The sequence below is a fragment of the Salarias fasciatus genome (assembly GCF_902148845.1).
Source record: "Salarias fasciatus chromosome 7 unlocalized genomic scaffold, fSalaFa1.1 super_scaffold_4, whole genome shotgun sequence".
Taxonomy (NCBI): Eukaryota; Metazoa; Chordata; class Actinopteri; order Blenniiformes; family Blenniidae; genus Salarias; species Salarias fasciatus.
The window spans coordinates 23,939,793-23,958,899 of NW_021941229.1; the positions used below are offsets into that span (position 1 = coordinate 23,939,793).

General features: G+C 45.5%; 1 pseudogene; it reads right to left on the reverse strand.

Annotated features, from left to right (window-relative positions):
* Positions 1-19,107, reverse strand: part of LOC115383146 (collagen alpha-1(XXVII) chain B-like) — a 67,902-nt pseudogene that overhangs the window by 5,771 nt on the left and 43,024 nt on the right.

Sequence of the window (19,107 nt, forward strand, 5' to 3'; positions counted from 1 at the left end):
TATGAGGACAGAAAAAAAAGGAAACTACTGAACCTTTCAAGCTGCTCTTTCCTCTGTGTCTATTTAAGATTTATTCAGATTATTGCCGTTTCTTTGACACAGTGGTGTTTGAATGTGAATTAGCTTGTCTGGTGTTCCTGTTTTGTGATGAACATACCCTTGGTCCAAACACTCCCAGAATCCCTGGAAACCCTGGTGCTCCTGGATCACCCTGCAGAAGAATTGAGCCAATCAAAAGACATGAAAGGGAACATTTTTTGAAGAGTTAAAGCGATCATACAGCATATGTATGCACGCGCAGCAGATACTCACAGGCTGGCCTTTGGGTCCTGGGTCTCCTCGGGGTCCTGGCAGTCCCATCCCACCTCTGAAACCTCTTTTTCCCGGAGGTCCGCTCTGGCCTCGGAGGCCCCTCTCACCCTGGATGGAGGAGAAGAGTCGTGAGTCTCAGCACTAAAGAGGGGTGGCATGTATTTCTTCTTTACTCATACCACATAACGACTGTTCTTTTACAGTTTATTGCATTTCCTCTCACCTTTGGTCCGATGCTTCCCTGATCTCCTGGGAGTCCGACAACGCCGGTTTTACCACGTAAGCCCGGTTTACCGGGAAGACCAGCCTCGCCATCGTCACCGTGCTCCCCCTGGAGGCAGTGACAGCAAAATCAGATCAGATCAGAATAGATTCCTTCTCCACACTGAGGTAGAAGATGAGGGTTTTCTGTTATAGAGTCTGATATCTGATGATAGTAGAGCCAAAGATGTCCAGACCTCTATGGTTTGAGGGAATGAAATCGGTTTAGATGTGAACTTTAATGAAGACAAAGCATTGAAAAAAAAAGAAAAAGAAAACCTACAACCTGTGACTTTCGGAGGAAAGGATTGATGATTTCTTTGAGGGACTCACCGGCATGCCTTTACTGCCATCTTTTCCTGGGACTCCATCGACCCCGGGTACACCCTCCTGCCCTTCTGGACCGACTACACCTCTGGGACCAGAGGGACCACCGCCACCCTGAGGGGACGGATCAAACACCGGGTAAAAAAGACTGTTAAATCTGTTCATGCTTGAGAAATTACCACAAACAGAACTCATTGACTTGGTTTAGCCCACAAACATCTCTCTTTTTAAACAAAGCAGTGGAGTGTGTATATTGAAATCAGGATCTTACCTCGGGTCCTTTCGTTCCTTTTTGTCCTGTCAGACCCTTTTTGCCTTTTTGCCCCTTAAAAGACGAAAGAAAGCGTTTTTTAAATCCACTAGAATGAATTCACACCAGGGCCCTTCAGTGAAAGCTTGAAATAAGAGTCTGTCTGGTAGCTACTGTGCCACGAGATGACCGTCTGTTCAACCCTTTATGAGAAAATAGCTGATATTTATCTAATTAAAGTTGCTTTATGTTTTATTTTTCAGATCAAACATTCAACTTAAATCTTTTAAAGGCACGCAGAAGGTCCAGAAAGTCAAGTACAGGGAATTACTCAAAAAAATTACCACTCAGACAGAAATGAAAATTAGCAATTATAATTAAAAAAAGTGGATTTAATGCTTCCAACTAGTCATAACATGTCACTCAGCCTGATAAAAGCCAAACTGTAATTGTAGTAATATAAAGCTATACATTCTACCTCTCATTAACACAAAATACAACAAACACACAGAACATCTCCATTCTACATCCTTACTCGGTCGCCTTTGGCCCCTTTAGGTCCTTGCTGTCCTCGGGGTCCAGGTTGTCCCTGAAAAAGACATTTTTGTAAATAGAATCAACTCGTTCGTTCAGACCTGGTGTTTGTACTGATTGAATGTCAGCTAAATGAGGGAATCACAGGTTTTTCCACTCACCGGCTGTCCAGGAGCTCCAGATCGGCCTCGCTCCCCGTCCACACCGATCTGACCCTGAAACACGTCAACTCAACCTCACAAACCGAAACCTCAGCGCGAGGAACCACAGGGCGGAGTGGAAACCATCTGACGGACTTACTTTGTACCCTGGATCTCCTGGTTCGCCTCTCTCTCCTCTGTCGCCAAGAGGCCCCTGAACCAACCAGAATGACATGAATGAACTGGAGATAAAGTCTCTTCTGCAGCTTCACTCATGACCGTCACCGGGGAGAGGAAGACAGGTAAGTCAAACGTGACTTACTGTGTCACCTGGAGGACCGGGAGGACCCTCCACCTTCCCATCGTCCCCCTGCTCGCCCTGCGGAGACAAACAGGACGCGTAAAGACAGTTGCTGTTTGTTTCCAGTCACTGGGTTCACAAGAAGAGCAAACATCGAGGAAACACAATGAAAAGGAGGACAAATGGCCACATGGCAGCATAATGGCCGACACCAAGCTCATCTCCAGTCTGTTTGGTTACTTTTCATATGGAATTTGCATGTTTTCCCTGTGCACGCATTTGAGGCAGGTTTGGTTGATTTGTGATAAGAAAAAAAAAAATGGCGAAAGGTGTGAATGCGACTACGTGTGTTTGATTATTTGACCCATTCAGGGTGCTTTCTGGCAGGTAATGACCAACACATGAACAGAGTGATAACTGTATGTTAGACAGGAAGAATGGAAATGGTTTTTTATTGATGAGGCAAGGTTAGGATGAGAAGGATACAGGTGACTCTTGAACAGAGCAGCAGAAAGACAAAAAAAAACAAAAAACATCTACATTCAGACAAACGAGACAAAAAGAATCATGTCACACATGAAGTGAACGAGGAGTACCTTTTCACCTTTTGGTCCTGGAGAGCCCATGGGGCCCTGTGGTCCCTGATGACCCTGCAAACAAATCAAACAGGAACTTGTGTCAAATCATAAAAGAATCTTTAACAGGTCGGTGTAAAATTCCTGGTGAAGTGATCGTACTTCATATCCCGGCAGGCCGGTCTCGCCCTGCTGACCCATCCGACCCGGAGCTCCCTGAACACAGCAGATCAGCCGCTCAGCTGACGGAAATCATCGACATCAAACACTGATAAGAGCGCTGATCCACTTTACCACATGTCCAACGGTCCCTCTGGATCCCTTCAGCCCCACGAAACCCGGGGGGCCGATCTTCCCCACCGTCCCAGTCTCCCCGAGGTGGCCTTGATTTCCTTTGGCGCCCTGAAGAAGCACAGATGGCAGGATCCATATAAATCACCTTCAGAGTGACGGAGGGACTGAAACTGGCGGCAGGCGATCCTCTGACGTTCAGACCTTTAAGCCCAGTTTGCCTCTTTCCCCGATTTTCCAGATTTTCCTTCTTGACCCTTCAGGCAGGAGAGGAGAAAACGTTGTGAGCAGAAGCAGAGATGACGGTGGATGATGATGACGATGAAGGCGTCGGTCCGGCGACTCACCCTCACTCCGGTGAGGCCGGGACTTCCAGGCGGCCCTTCCTTTCCCTTTAGTCCAATTTCGCCTTTTTCTCCCGTGTCGCCCTCCTGACCCATGTCGCCTTTTTCACCCTGGGAACATTCATGACCAACGGACTCCATTAATTAATCCTGTGGGTTTATTTGGGAATATTTGGCTCTCTATTATCCCTCAATTCATGCTTCACCTTGGTTCCATCAGGACCAGACGGACCAGCTTCTCCCTCCAGGCCTGGCTCTCCCTGTGCACGTAAACACAAACCCAAATAAACCAAAACAGCAGCAGGAAAATAAAGCACAAATAATTATACTGTTCACTGCAGGTAAACACACCCGCTGTCCAATCAGGCCCTGTTCTCCGATGTTCCCCGCAGCTCCGACAGCTCCCTGTCACACAGAGACACGTGGGACGTAAATAAAACATAAACACGAGTGAAACCGCATCAGGGTGACCCTCACCTTCTCTCCTGGCTCGCCAGGCAGTCCCGGTTCACCCACTTTGCCTGGAGGACCCTGAAGAGAGGGCGAGAGGAGCACTGAGCACTGAAACACTCCCTGGGGTGTTACTGATCGATCGGGAAACAGGAAACAACAGCTGGTACACATTGGATCATTTGCTCACAGCGGAGCATTTTGTGCGTACAGATGAAGTCTGCGCCATGCGTGTGTGTGTGTGTGTGTGTGTGTGGCTGTGTGTGCAACATGTGCGTGTGTGTTTTGTGTTAGGATGTGGAGTTCAAGTTAAATCTATGTTGAGATCAGACTCAGAATGAAGCCGGAGGTCTTGATTGTTGTGGTTGAGTTTATAAAAGCAGGCTGGTGGATGAACTATGTCAGAGCACAAACGTGTCTGTGTGTATTTGTTTAACGACATTTGCATAAACAATCATATTTTCTGAAGAGAAGAGATGTTTTAACAGTGGTGTGGTTAACGGTTGAGGTAAGAGTTTGGGCTGGGCATGACATGGGCTTAGTTTCTCTGAGTCAATGCAATCTACCAAAAAGGCACTTAAACAAAACAAGCCAAACGCTAAAATTCTCTGGAATTAACATTTAAAATGTGTTTACGAGGTTAAGATGTGGTTTTATGGAAAATATTACGTGAGCATGAAGATGAATCTTCCTACCTTTGGACCGATTTCCCCCAACAGTCCCACGGTCCCAGGTGGTCCAGGTGATCCCTGTAAAAATCGACAAACAGAATTAAAACAAAACAAAAAAAAAAACTCCAGATGTTTCACACGTTTAATTGACCTGAATCAGCTTTGGTTGATTCTGCAGAAACTGTAAAAATGAAGCTGATGCTGACTGCGACGGAGCCGGTGGCAGATAAATCAGGAGGCCATCTGCGAGCAGTTTGGCTCTGAATCCGATGCGTATGTGTGCCACTAATTACGCTCATAAAATACCGCTGCTTCGCCAACAATGCTTATTATTCAGCTCAGCTCATAGGAATAACATTTGTTCCTTTGTTGACTCGCATCCAGACGATTCAACTGAAGTCCCCCGCGCTGTCTTTACTCATGTTTCTCAGTAACTATCAAAAGTAACAGAAAGACAAACCTCTGAACTGAAAGAGAGGAGACATTACACCACATGTAAGCAAACATTTAACAGTAAAGATCGCATCCAGTATGACAATAATCACGTTCATCGTCACTGGTAAGGAACGGTCAGAGTGCAGAGTTCGCTCTCCTGCCACTCCGGAGCAGATGTGTGAAGGATGAGACAATTCTCTGGCCACTCTGCAGGAAACATTTAATACAGCTGAATATATATTTTTAATAAGCACTAAAAACGTGTCTCGTAAACTACCTCTTGGCCGTTGTGCTCTGCAGCTAACTGGACTGGGCACAGCGAAGCAGGCTGCCAAAGAGAAACTAATAAAACCCTCAGAAAGGAGAGAAAGAGTCCGACAGGCTGGAGCGAGAAAACTACAGCAGATTGAAATATAGAAGGGTGACGGAAAAGGAAGGAATCTGAGAAAGACAACTAACGGCAGGAGGTTGGGAGCAGAAAGATGTGAAGGGGAAGGACGAAAAAAGACGGATGGCGGCTCATACCGGCTCGCCTGCTATTCCCTTGTCCCCTGGAGGTCCCGAGGGGCCTTGGACACCCTGAAAACACCGACGTCAGTCAGTCCACAGCGCACACACACAAGCAGTGTGTCATGAGCTGTTTCTGTGAACTCACAGGAAAACCTTTAGGCCCAACATCCCCCGTGTCGCCCATCTTTCCCTGGAGGGACACAAAAAGGAGGAAAAGTGTGAAACGGGATTAATTAAACTACAGTTCATCAGTGCATGAGCTGTGATGTTCACAAAACAAAAGGTCACACATATGGTGGAAGGATCAGACACGCTCGGTATCTGACGGCTTGATATTTATATAACAACAGCTCAAACAATGATCAGCCGCTCCGTTATGACCGCTGACAAGTGAATTGGAAAAAAAAAATTCTGTATTAATGGTGGCATTAAGGTCCAAACACACAACTTCCAGTGTGTTCTGTAAACATGTGGATTAATCAGCACGTATTCTGAAGTTTTGGGACAGGGACGTCATAGGCAAATGATCCTAATGTAATGAATCTTCAGTTCCTCACGCTAAATAAAAGCCTTTTTAATAAGTAGGAGAAATATTTTAAGACGTTAGGTCAAGTTTTACAGCTTTTATTTGCGGGTTCAGTAAATAAAAACTCTACAAATGAGCCATGCAGGAAACTTAATGCTGCATTTTAAAGTATGAGGGGAAAAACAAAAACTCCCTCTGACAGTTCTTCTCTCAAGAGGGAAATATGCTGGTTTTTTTGCTTTTTTTCTTCTTTACATTGGGCTTCCACACTGCTGGTATCATGCAGGTCCCCTAAATCATGCGCATGTCTCGCCCCTCCAGAGAAACATAAGCACTGAAAAAATATGAGTCTGAGGAGTGGAAAAGTAGAAAAGTACCCCAAAGCTTTACCTGTGGTCCAGGGAAACCTATTTTTCCTGGAGGGCCGTCAAAACCCTGCGGAGGGAGGCAGAGAAAGGATGAGACACGATCAGCGTCCAGACGTCAATTTATTGTACATTTCCTGCCTGCTTAGTGGAAGCAGAAGATGTGCAGCCTGCTGTTATTTGGTCCGGTTTCCCCCTCAGCAGCCCCACATGCGTGCTGGATGAAACATCCGTGTGCACCTATACGATGTTTTTACAGCCATTACTCGTACGGCTGCCAGCATCCTTACCTTCTTGCCTTCGATCCCCAACTCTCCCGTTGGACCGTCGGGCCCGATCGCTCCCTGAAACACAACGACAGCTGTCACTTCACCAACAGAGGTCACTGTAACACTGCCAGACAGCCGCAGAGCAACGTAAACAAACACCCCTGTATGGTCTGACACCAAGTGAACCCAGGAGTGGGAAACTCAAGAGGATCATCACTTCTAAAATGCAGGATGATAAAGTCACACAAGACACCAAAATCATCGATTTGACTTCAGTAAGTTCAGGATGCAAAGTCAGGGAACACACACAGCTCACGCCTAAACACTCCCTGTCAGAACAGTGGGACTGTTTAGATTACATGGGTGCAAATGTCAAACACGATCAAACCAATGCACATAAAGCCCTGTGTGCAGTGATAATAAATAGGAGACGTTCAGTCCATCTGCTTTGCACCTGACACCAGACTAGTTCCTCATCTTCACTCTGGAGAACTCTAACTTAACGCTAACTACACAGACAGAGTATATATAGAATACTGGATGGATGGTTGGAGATCTGAGGAGGAAACAATGATAGATCATTTTAAAACACATTTGGAAAACTGAATTTCATTATTATTGTAACTTCAGTGAATCAAAATGACTTAGAAAAAGAAAACAATCTTAGTGCAACAGTTGCAGACTATATATAAAGATTTAAGTGGTATGAGGCACACCTTTTATCATCTATAGATTGTTACAGCAATTTATTATTTTTCCATATCCATCCATCTCTCATGTCGGCTTAATTCATCTTTGCTTTGTGGCGCTGAAGCCGATCGCCGTTGACCGACGGCAGAAGTCATCAGTGCCTCACAGGGCAAAACACTATGAATGAAAATGCCGTCACACTCACATTTATAGGCTTTTTTAGCTCCACCAATCAACTGATAAAATTAGATTAAGCTCCAGCAACAAGAAAAAAACTCAGACTGGGGATTTTATTGCTTTGGGGTAAGAGCGCAAACCGCTACACCACCTTGTCGCCCGATAATGTCTCATAATGGGAAACCCGTTAGGAGGTCTGCAAATCAGCCAAAAATTACTACTTGAGGTGAGACGAGGCATCTGTGGCGAGAGCTGAGGGGCTGGAAGGACACGATGTGGTTCCTGCTCTGTGAGGGCGGCTGGGGTGGTGGAGGGGTGGTAGTGCTGGGGTCGGGGGGGGGGGGGGCGGGGCTCACCTCCCACATGTTTAAAAACCACTGTTTTAATGTTTACAGATGCTGGTAAGACAGATACTGCGTGTGTGTGTGTCATGATACCAGCTCACTGGATCGTGCTTCACAAAAGAACCATATGTGAACTATATGTTGTATTTTTATGAATTTTGATATTTCAACTGAAATATTTGAAATACGATTTAGATTTTTCCTCAAGTATTTTGAAATATGGTCCAAAAACATCCCTCCAGGATGATTTCCGACACACTGACACTGAGAGGATTCTCACTGACTGGTAAACAAGGGGACACTGTGAGGGTCACTGTCGGCCCACCGCGGTTCTAAATAACAAGCGGTTGACTGTGATTTTCTCAGGATAATTAATTGTTTCAAAGCAAGTATCAAATACAACATGACACAGCCACAAAGGAGGCCTTGTTGTGTGAGTGATTGATGACTGGGCACAGTGGGAGCTTGGCCCATAGAGAGCAACGCTTGCTGAAGTGCCATAAGCCTATTATACATAGAGCTGGATGAGCAGCGCTCATTAACATTCCTGTCTGGGGTACCTGCCACCCGCTGGGTGCGTTTACATAGCCTGATTAGCCAATGAGTAAAGAAAATACTTCACCCAACCCCACCGTGGAAATACACTCAGATATTGTGCCCGAAAGTCAATTAATGTCATCAAGCATCCGATCCTGTTCAAACAAAGGCAGGGGAGGAGCACCAGGGGCACGGATTCAAAATAATCAACATCATAGATCTGAATCAGGTCAATAATGACCTCGGGCTGCTGAGGGGGAGGTGAATCTGATGAATCTGCCTCTCGATGTGGAAAAGATGAGTGGAGGAGCCGGTCGGACGTCATGAGGAGAAATTACACAAAGACTGGTGATTCCTGGTGGCGGATGTCCCAAACACTGAGTCAGAAAGTTTGGATATCATTCACACATGTAAATAAGGCGAGGACAACTGAGCCAGAAGTGGCGCTAACCTCCCAGTCTGATGCCAACGCGCACTTTAGTCTGAAACCGCAGCACATCCATACTGGAAACGGCTCGGTGTCGGCCGTGAGCGGAGCCAGATGTCCCGTCTCCGTCAACATTAACGCTCCATGCTTCAGGCTAAGTGGCATCTGAAAAGGCATCCATTCATCTTCTGCACCGCTTTATGCTGCTCAGGGTTGAAGGCGTAGGAGAAGATCTGAGCTAAGTATGCGTTGAGGAGGGAACGCCCTGGGCGGTTGCACACAGATTCACACCTGTAGGGATTTTAGGGTCATCAATTAACCTAAAACGCATGTTTTTACCTACAGAAGCCCAGGAAAGGCTGGAATATTCTCCAGTGTTTTCTGGCTCAGTGGACCACAGCAAGAAGTGTATAAAAAAAGCAGGCTTTGCATTAGATTGATGCTGATGGTATTTCTGCAGGTACACATCCAGCTGCTGCTTAAGAAACAAAATAAACTGAGGAGTTGTGTGTACAGTCTGGCTTCTCCTGAGATGGCCAAGCGAGAGTTGTTTCTGGCTTTGTCTCAGTCTGTTATTACTGACTCTTTTCCAGCAGCACAGAGAAATTGTTGAACAGGAAAGTACATGGAGTAACTCATAACGCTGTCGGCATCAATCAGCCACTGAACGGACAGCTGCCAGTACAAACGGGATAAATAATACCTGTAGTTTATTGAATCGACATTTCTGCAACCGGTTTGGAGGATTTTCTTCTTGCTTATTTACACTTGTGATGAACTGGAAACCTGTCCAGGATGTACCAGGATTAAAACTGTTTTTTTTTTCTTTACCACATTTTCTTCTACTTGAATACAAGCACTGTTACACCACTTAAACTGTACTTTATAATTATAATGACCTTATATTTATTTTCAGAAATAAGCTCTCATTCTGAAGTGAAAGTGCTGTTGATTAAGGAATACTTAGATGAAATTAAAAAATAATCCCAAAAACGACTCAGTTCTCAGCCACACTTAATTCCACTGTCAATAGCAGACACATGCAGTAATTTATTTGGATAAAGTTTCACTGTTTAACTCAGTTCGAAGAACAAATTTAAAAAAAAAAAAATCTGATTAAAATGTTTGATTTTTATGTAAGTTGTGTGTTCAGTGAGTAATAACTTATAATATCCGGTAACAAAGTAGATTATGTGGTGTAAACTGTACCCAGGTGAACATAAAATGATCTAAAGCTGCGACATCTCATACATTAGGTCAAGAATTTAACTCTGAACGCACAACTTTTGCAATTTTAATCAAGAATCTCTTTTTAAACAAGCACAACTGACTGTGACTCAGACGATCATAGACAGATTGGATGTGTACGTGCATGCATTTAAGCATCCCACACACACAAACAAACAAAAACCCCATAAAGAAATCTCACTTAAAGTACTTAATTACAAAAATGTGAGCATTTGTAACTTGTTATTTTCACAGTTTTGCACGTGGAAGCTGATCGCGACACTGGGCTGTACTTCCCTGCCTATTTTTAGGAAGGTTACACATCTGAAAGCTGCTCTTTTGTACTTTTCTGAACACTGTGTGAGTTCTCTGCTCAAGTAGAACGAATACAAAAGCTGATACAAGCCCGGGTTAATCTTCCCATAAATCCCGCTTCCCCAGTTCACTGTATTCATCTGCAGGCGGCTTCTAGATTAGCCGCAGAAATCCAGGTCACATTTTCCAACCACAACACAAGTCATGTATTTGGACTGACTGCAGATCCTTTCTATATCCAGCGCTCGCTATTTCATTTTTAATGGAATTACAAAAAAAAAAAAAAAAACCCCAGCTTGTTTGTTTGATGTCGCTGGAGCTCGTCCAGCAGTTGGAACGACTCTGGAAAGGATGAAACCGACTCATTCCTCAACTCTGACCCTCGCATGTGCTCAACGCGAGCGACCCCGGGCCCACTGGGGAGTCGCCACACCGGTCCGGAGGCAGCTCCACGTCAGCCGGAAGGAGCCCTCGAACTTACCCGCAAGCCTTTGGGTCCTCTGGTGCCGGCTGGCCCGGCCGCTCCGGGAGGGCCCTGGCGAACAAAGAAGGAAGCGGGGGGGCGACGTGAAAAGAAGGCTAGATAAAACAAAGGTTTACACTGACAGACCGAGGAACCCTAACCCCCCCTGGCTGTTGACCCCGGGGGGCAGTGTGACCTCAGGAGCACACTGTAGGGTTTGTTGTTAGATCTGTCACTCACACCAATTAAAGGGTCTGCTCTGGAATCCCGGCCCGCTGCACACTAGAGCCCCGTATTTATGTTTGTTTTGGTGGCTCGGCGGCCCCCACCTTCAGCCGGCGCTCAGTCCCCTCTCTGTCAAACCTGGCCACTGCGAGGGGGGGAGGCGGGCAGGGGGGGGGGCAGCGGGGGGGGGGGCGGGGGCAGCTTCTAATTGGTTATAGGTGTTGGGATTTTGACTGACGGGAGGGTAATGCAGGTTCAGCAGGAGGCTGCCAGCTCTGATAACGCTCAGAGGAACTACTGCAGCAGACCGTGGGGCTTCAGCGCCGCATGTTACCACCGTCTGCCACAAAGCGACACTCACTCAAAACACTGTTCATTTTATAGCTTTTAAGCTGATATAGGTTTTTTTGAACACTTCCACCCTCAATAATCTTAACTCCATCTAAAAAAGGATCAATCATCGTTTAGTAAAATCATAAAACAAGTAAATATTATGCAGCGACCATTAAGTCGAAGAAGTTTGCGAAGAGCTCAGGACTTACTGGTCTTCCTGGTGGTCCTGGTAGCCCGCTCTCACCCGGCGTTCCTGGATGACCCTTTTGCATGAGAACAAACACAGTGAACGTATTAAAACTGACACGGTTGTTCATGCAATGCATTGATAAACACATGGAGAAGTCTCCGCTGTTAGAAAGCAGACTCTGATCCAAAACTTTAACTGTTTAAAAATGTTAGTCAGGGAAGAACTTTTTAATCACACAAGAAAAAGTTTAAATCTGAATGTAAATTATTGGTAAACTAAGTAGGAACTTATTTTAAAAGTAAATTGCACGGCGTTTGTGAATTCAAGTGAATTATACTCGAAACAATACAAAAAAGTACAATTACTTTATTCATTACTTGCATGCCTGCTTAACTTTAACTGATTAGAAAAAATAAATCATCAGTAAGAATGTGTTTCTTTACTTAGAAATCATGTCCTCACTAGAAAGCACATTAACAACAACACTGACTGGGAGAAAGAGGCTGAGACACTTAATGAGGAGATGATTTCTGGCCACTTTTCTCCCTCTTTTCTTCACTGCACCTTGTTCGAAGGCCAAACCGTTTGTTAAACCACAAGTATAGAACAGAGAGTATTTCGGTCCCTGCAGTCTGAACAGCTGAGTGCAATAAAAACGGAGCAGTTTTCAACCCTTATGGCACCGTGCGCGGCTCCGATGGCGTCCGTCCACGGGAATAAAAAGCTCGATTTCTGCAGCATGAGCTCTCTGTTAGCAGCCATTGATGTCTCCTGGTCAGCCTCCTTCACGCTGCATGAAGCAGTCTTTTCCAGAGGGTCTGGTTCTGCTTTGCAGCCGAGGGAGCGGGCCAATAGAGAACTTCCTTGTAAGAGTGCGAGTGTGTGTGTGTGTGTGTGTGTGTGTGTGTGTGTGTGGCGAAGAAGTCCTGAGAGAAGTCCAGCTGGCTGTCGGCCAGCAGGAAACCTCTCTCTGTTTCAGCAAGAATGATGACTAAATTCCTATCCACTCCAGCTGCTCATATACATTAAACAGTCGGTATAAAATAAAGCCTCTGCATAACAAAGAAGCCACTTTGTTTTAAGGAGCAGGCAAAGTGTGTGACATGCAGGGGGGGGGGGGAGCGCATGGAACTTTTCAGGGTTGCTCCAACATCCTGGAGGACGTCTAGCATATCGTCTTTTGAATTTTTCTGAGTAAGTGCTTGCAGAAGTCTGACCATCTGTCCATTAATTATCATCAGGGTAGTAAATCATTGGGAGTGATCAAATGGATTTATGTTCTTTGGTGTTGAAAACTTGACAGTGAAAAGTCTTGAGCGCTGCTGAGGATGTTGTCCGCGATGCGATGTGCCTCCTGTCCTGCGCTCTGACCTCAGGCATGAGCTTATTCCCATGGGAATAACAGACGCGGTTTAGGTCAAGTCGGCCATTTCTTAGGTTTCCCTCCAAGACAAACCAGCTCCTCGAAAATCCAAGATTTCAATAGATACCTTTATGCCTCTGCCTTGTTTACATCTTACCGTTGATCCCTTTTCTCCAGGTGGTCCAGGAACACCCATCTCCCCTCGATCCCCCTAAAAACACACACACAAAAAAAGTTCAGTCTTCAAAGTCACCTTGCTAGAAGTTCTCAGACAAAGTTAGGAGGGATTTTTTCTTTTTTTTTTCCAACCTTCTCTCCTGCAAGGCCAGCCTCTCCCACCGGTCCGATGAAACCCACCAAGCCCTGAAACAACACACACACACACACACACACACACACACTCAGTGCTGGAAGCATGAATGAAGGGATAAATAGAGGGAAACTTCAGCTGCTCAACAGTGGAAGCAGCCAAAGGCTTTGTTTCTTACTCTCTCTCCCATGGATCCGACCTTTCCTGCGATTCCTGGTTCACCCTGAGGAGGAAAACTCACCGTTATTCGCAAGTTTCCAAGATGTTAATCAGACATTCTTCCATACACAAGATTGTTTTTTTTAAATTCACCTTAACGCCTTCTGGTCCAACCTTCCCAGGAAATCCTTTTCTACCCAACCTGCCCTGCAGAAATGAAAAGGCGCGCCGGATGATGAATTGTGAATAACGGCCAGTTAATGCATCATTAACACTCATCACAAATACTCAGCAAAAAAAACTGCAGGATCTGTTTCCTGCGAGATGACATTTTGAGGAGCGGTTTGGGAAGCAGCTGAACGCGCAGAGCGCAGGTAGTGCTGACGCCACACTCTGGGAAAGCGGTCAGCGGCTGCAACGCTCCTCTGCGCTCAGGGAGGATGAAGGGGGGGAGGGGGGGGGGGGTCGGTCCTCCTCCTCAGCCTCAAAGTCAGACTGCAGACTCCTGAAGGCTGACAGCAGTCGTGCGACGGCTCGGGCTAACATTTCATTTTACTCATTCTGTAAAACGAAGACGCGTTTTCCACGTCTAATGTTCAGATTTAGATTTACGCTTGTTTTCACCGGATTCACTGAATAAAGACAGACATGGCGAATGGACTCCATGCCCAGGATGGGCAATAAACAGACTGGGAGACGGTTTTAGAGATAGTAAAAACCGAAATGTAAAGAGAAAAGGGGCCATTATGTTTTAGAGCCGTGAGGATAAATGACAGTGAGCTGATGAGCTGGAGGAGCGGGAGCGCCAGTGGCATCTGGCCAGAGATCAACGGCGCCCGGAGGAGTCGTGCACATCTCTGATCGAGGCCTTGAAGTGGGCCAGAGGAGGAGAGAGGGGAGTGTGAGGAAGATGGCTAACGTTATGATAAAAGCAAAACAAAAAAAAAAGAAGCAGGCAGCATCTGGGATGATAATCCTGTTTTCACTTCTGAAAAGTCAGCTTGCAGCCTCTCTATCCACGATTCAAAAAAACTGGTTTAAAGTGTTTAAAAATACAAACAAATCCTCTATTGCCGCAGCGCTCCATTACCATGCTCTCGCACTTTATTGCAGCCATAAATCCCGGTGCCTATAAACATGGCGGATGGCAGTTATCACCCCCTGGTGGCCGGGAGCAGGGACTGCACACTGTGCTTTGTCGAGGGTAAGTTCACAAATCACTCAGACACAAGCTGCAACGGCATCCATACAAACCCGAGCGAGCAGGTTTGGAACTCCTTTCAAATCCAGACACAGAAGAATCCACGAAGGAAACACACTTTAGCACTTTTCAGACGAATTCACAGCGACAAATTCCAGGAAGCACAATTACATTTAGACGATTGGATTACCCAGAGGGTCCAGCGGTGATTGAGAGTAAATATTGATCTGATTTTGATTCATCTCTTCAGTAAAGTTGCTCAAGATGGCAAATAAGTTCCATACAAATGAAATGCAGTTACGCGATTCTCAGTTGTATAAATAGGATTAATTGAAAACATTGACAGCTGCAATCCCACATCAGACACATTTTCTGAATACAGAAACACCAAGTACTAAAGTTAATCAATCTACAAAGATCTTATCTGAAAGCATTTAGCGGCGTCAGGGTCTGACCTTCCTGACCCAGAACTGGCGCTGATCTCCTGACTCACCTCAAGTCCGGTGGGCCCCGGCGGTCCTAGAGGGCCTTCGTCTCCCTGCAGACAGACGATATTGATCTCAGCGTGACTTTTGTTCGGGGACATAAAGCATCCGTCACCAACACCGAGCGTCTTGTGCAGTAAAAGTTTTAAAGCCTCTCCGGCTCTCTGGGGTTGTTATGAAGTGGGCGGCATCTGATACTCTTACCTCCAAGCCAGGCACCCCTCGTGGCCCCGGTAAACCTCTGGCCCCTGGTTTTCCCTGGGTGGATTAAAGGAAGTCAAATAATCATACAGCGCAGAGGTAAATATAACACTTACACGAGTGTTTTTAAGCCAAAGTGGCAGTGGAGTCCCAGCAATGCATGTTGGTTAAATTGGTCAAACTGCCATAAATGACAGATTATCATCCACAAAAGGAAAAAACTGGATGTTGTTTGCATTTCCAAGCCTTCTCACAAAATACCACACTCAAGGAAAACTTCTAATATGTCTAATACTTGAGTTTTTCCAACAACAAAAACCTGCAAAACTAATGAAAGGAAGATCTTGACTGGAATTACTGTTGTTTCTGGAAACACGGATTATCAGACGACTCGGCAACAGCGACGGTTTTACCTTTGGTCCCTCCAGGCCATTTTCTCCTGGTGGTCCCATGTCACCAGGAAAACCCTGGATTGATAAAAGAAAACTCTGTATTGTTTCTGTAAATGTAGAAAAGCATATTTAATGCATCAATCGGGGCAAAAACACAAACCTCAGGGCCTGGAGGTCCGGGAGCGCCGTCAGGGCCTCTTTCTCCTATTTTGCCCTGTAAAAACACAAATAAAACCATGAGAAAACTGTCGAAATAATCAGTTAAATTCCTAGATGTGGCCTGCTTGAGAGGGATGGGACACGCATCCCTGTTCTTCTGTTTAATAACTTAAACTACTGTGCAGAATTGTTTAACGTACTTGACCAACACGCAGAACCAAAAACATCCAATAAAAGTGGTTTAAAACATAAGTAAAGCAGAACTGGCCACTCTCACATATGGAACGTGACACACATTTTATTCATGATCAAAAAAAGAGATCTGCTAACGAGTGTAATGTAAAAGAACGTCCAAGAGACATTTATTCCGCTCTTGTTTTTTGTCCAAAATATGTCATGAAATTCTATACATTTTCTTTTTATGAAAAGCAAAACTTGTACACAAGTTGTAAAGATCTATGTTTGGTAAAATGCAACTTTTAGTATAAAGTATGACTAAAGTTGATGGTTGACTGAGCTTTGCATAAAGAAAAGGAACAATCGAAGGCGGTTAAGTTGACTTCCAATAAAGAAAAGAAAGCATACTTCTGTGGCACAAGTGGGACTTTCTGAGAGGCAATCAATGATTAAAACAAGTAGAAGAAATGAGGTAAAGAAACATAACCTTCATAACCTGTGTTTAAAATGTCTGAACTAAATAAGCGGAGCTGTATCCAGCAGCCACATATTAAAAAGACGTCTTCATGATCCGATCCAATCTTTGACATGGGAGTGAAGAAGAACATTTCCCCCCAAAACCTTAATCTTCACAACAAAAAAGCGCGATGCCTGTTTTATCATTTGTGAGCACTTCTGGTTATTAAAGCCAGACCAGAACTAACCTGCGGTCCGGGTTTCCCACGGATGCCTGGTAATCCCGGAGCCCCCTGGATGCCCTGTCCAACGCAAACAAAACACACGAGAGACGGTCAGACCGACGGTCAGACAGGACTCAGGAGCAAAAAAGCAGAACCTTGATTTCTTTTCTGGGGAAACAGACATTAGACATGCATGACTCCGCTCGGCACTCGGTCTTATCTCTTGGGGCCACTCTGTTCTGCCATTGGCTGGATTCTACCTACACACTAAGACGATTGTGGACGGCTAACAGAAGAATTTCCATAACCTGGACAGGAGACATCTGGCTAAGTCATTTAGCAAAAGGCCATGTAGCTCAGGTTATGTGCGCAGTGGAGACAATGAGCAGCGCCGGACACGATCTGGATAAAGAACTGAGAAGTGGGAGACGTGTGAACGTTTAAAACGTGCGTAAATGTGTGTCAGAGGCGACCCACCTTGTCTCCTTTGAACCCGATCTCCCCTTGCTCTCCAGAAATCCCAATGTCCCCCTGACGTGAAGAGGAGGAGGAGGAGGAGGAGGAAAGTCGCAGGGGAGACGGATGCACAGAGAGAAGAAAGAAAAAGCACATTAGGGGGAGCTGTAAAATTTCAGCTTTGTGAATCGTTTTCAGCAGGCAGCACTAATTAACAGCTTTTACAATCTAAACATTCGCATGCAGCGAGTGTAGGTCGCTGCATTCGCCAAGTTCCTCATGTGGTGTTAATCTTTCCCGTCACAGCCGTTGATTTGTTATGTTTAACACAAGAAACATATATATCAGCAATCTCAGAGTTTTGATGGTTTCAGCTCGATGAGGACGGGCCTCCCTGCAGATCCGGAGCAAAAAGCTTCTGACTCGTCATCGACCGTCGTCTGGAAGCAAACAGGAGCGATCTGAACGAGGCGCATGTGCAGGAGCTGCTAATGCAAGCCGCTGTCTCATCTGGACTCAGTTACTGTCCCGGGCATTGTTCTGGGTTTCGGCAGGACAAATGTCAGCCAAAACACACAAGAGTTCAAGATTTTACAGTGGGCCTTAAAAAGCTCAGCGTGTTCAGGCTTCCGCTGAAACGTGTGGGATTAGAAGTGTCTGTTCGTGTCTTGAGATACTGCTGCAAAGACCTTTGAAGAGATCTGAATGCCGAACAGACCTACAGGGTTCACAAGCTGCTGGGTCTCCTGGTCGGATGATCTCAGCTGCGTAAAAACTGAGTCCACACAATAAATTTTGCTTATTTGTTTTTTTTTTTTAAAGAATGATCAGTCTACTGGGGCATTTATGCTTTCTAAACAGAAACCTCTTAAAAAAATAATTTGAACCTATTATTTATTCCACATGCACTGAGCCAGGATTAAACCCTCGGGACCCGAAGCAACAAATGCATTTCCTCCCTTAGACGCATGTGATGCCATGAACTATGAAAACCGCCACAATCTCCAGAAACACATGTAGTGAAAAAAAAAAACCAAAACACTTAAAGTCCCCAGCTTAGAGAAGATGCACAAAAACAATAAGGAGCGGCTTAAAGAAAGCATGCTCTACATCCAGACACAAAAAAAAATCCATCACATGCTGCTCAAACACAGGCCAATAACAGGAATATTCAGATCACCTTATCACCTTTCAGTCCTGGTTCTCCGGGATTTCCGGGCACCCCCTGCAACAAGCGACAACAGACCGGTTAGGGAGCAAAACCCCCCGTCAGCCGCGCCTCAGGAACTTACCGTCAAGGTCGGAAAAAGCGTCATTTGGCTGTGTGTGAAAGCTACCAACCTTCAGCTGACCCACAGTCCACAGCCGCAGGTAAAATCCCGCTTTTAAAAAGACAAAGAGAGCGGATGTGACGGTTTCCAGCTTAGAGGGATTACCTTGAGTCCGTTCAGTCCTGGAGGGCCCATCTCTCCTACTGGCCCCATATCGCCCTGACGGCAGAAGAAGAGAGAGACAAGAAACTGACATCAAACACACGCTTCTACTGATCACACACACATCCAACAAGTAAACCAATTCTGGGGATTCACTGAATTCAACACCAGACTTCACTGTCTTGCGTCCAGATGGCGGATAAACACTGTTTATAACGGGGTGACTGGCTCAGCGTGTCAAATTGTGGTTTCGGTGACTACTGCGTGCCAGACGACGTTCAGCATCAGAATATAATCCAGCCTGGTGCCGGAGAATGAAGTCCCGTCCTACTGGAGTGACTTTCCTCTGAAAACAACGGGATCTGTTTTAAAAGTCCACTGCAGGAGAGCAGTTCCCAGCCATCCACTGCTCACTCATAACCTGACCTTTCCTGATCGCAAATTGTAAGAAAAGTGGGATGCACTGCATGACTTGAGTAGGGATTTAAATCTGTGATCACTTCCTGCCACAAGGGGCAGAAAACTTCAGCTTCTTCGCTTGTGACAGACGGATGAAGAAGAGACGATGTACTGGTCAAAGAAAATCCACTTTACGTTGATAT